Below are 1,779 nucleotides of genomic sequence, written 5' to 3'. Positions count from 1 at the left end.
GGTCAAGGGGTTTTGTCGATTTCCGCCACCCCTTGACCAAAAATAATGATTTTATTTTTGAATAAAATATAAATTTGAAGATATCATAAAAATTTAAAAAAATATATATCAATGTTAATGTCAAATCAATTTGCTGCCATTGGTCAAGGGGTTGTAAGCCTACTGTTGTCACATATAACACCAATATCGATGGTCTTTGCAAGGACCAAAAATAATGATTTTATTTTTGAATAAAACCAATGGGTTTTGTCGATTTCCGCCACCCCTTGACCAATGGCAGCAAGTTGATCACAAACGGTTTTGAATTTTCGGCCAAATTCAGAAACAGTGGAGGAACCCTTGGTAAAATGGCGGAGTTGATCACAGAGATTTTGGGCACGCTCCAAGGAGGAGTTGCCATAGGCGGCTTCAAGGGCTACCCAAATTTCACGAGCCGTTGAGAGGCCCACAATCTCAGAAACAGCTTCTTCCGTGAGAGAAGCTTGAAGAAGAATAACAGCCCTTTGATCGGTGGAGACCCACTCCGCCAAAGCCGGATTCAAGGTCGGCTTGTTATCAACCAAAATGGAGGGCGGTGGGGAYGGAACGGAGCCGTCAACATGACCAAGAAGTTGCTGGTAGTTTAGAAGWGRGATCAGTTGATTCTTCCACAGAAGATAATTGGATGAATTAAGGCGAATGGTGATGAGATGCAAGATGGTGTTCATGGGTAGAGAGGAATCATTGGAGTTGGCCATGATGATGAAGCCGAAAAGTGAGGAAGAAGAAGGGAGGGACGGTTTTAGTGGGAGGGAAAGAGAAGGGTGGGAATTACAAGGCTCTGATACCAAGAGAACTTGTGAATCTCCATGTCAAATGACAGGATAGTTACGTGTAATAAATACACAAATAAATTACAGGTACACCCCTCTAACAAATGAATAAATATATAATAGTACAACAACTATATTTGTCTAATAAAGACAAAGCAATAATCTGTTAGTATCATTATATATATATAATGATACTAACATATTATTGCTTTGTCTTTCTCTGCTCTCCATAAAGCCTTCCATTTTATGTCAGGTGCCATTGATGCCCATTTATTTCTCCCCTCCACCCTTTCATAAGATAGCCTCCTATGTTATTATTACCACAGTTGGGGGTATAAACCAAATCTGAAACAAAATTACAACAAGAGGGACTAAATGTGAAACATAGTGGCAACCATAATGATAAAAATGTAAATATCTCCATGTATGAATGAAACTTGATAATGAATGGCGACCATCGGAATCAAAAGTGTAATTTAGTGTAGGTTCATTGATGTTATGTCATCTATTTGTGCTTGTATTTTATGTGCATGGATGGTTTAACATTTTTGTATTAAGTTGTATTTAGATCGTACCCGAAATACTTAAGAAGAAAAAACAGATATTGACTAGAGAATTAATGATATTCTATTTTTTAAGTATGTGTGTGTGTGTGTATATATATATATATATATATATATATATATATATATATATATATAGAGTTGGGTTCACGTGAGACAAATCTGTTTTCATGAGACACGATTTTTACAATTGAAACTTCACAACAAAATGATGTAAAGGTAAACCACCCCCCCAGTCCCCACATATATATATATATATATATTTATATAACAAATTAAACTTTACACACACTCTTTGTCTTTTGTGAGACTTGAAGCCTTGACCTTCAGAATGGTGGAGTTTTGGGTACCGTTTATCAATGGCTTTTAATCTAGGAGTTTTCTTAGCGGGTACATCTTTAAGG

This window comes from Cynara cardunculus (genome assembly GCF_001531365.2).
Source record: "Cynara cardunculus var. scolymus isolate 2C chromosome LG 16, CcrdV1, whole genome shotgun sequence".
Lineage (NCBI taxonomy): Eukaryota > Viridiplantae > Streptophyta > Magnoliopsida > Asterales > Asteraceae > Cynara > Cynara cardunculus.
The sequence above is the reverse complement of the archived record's forward strand: the minus strand, read 5'-3'. Positions refer to the sequence as shown.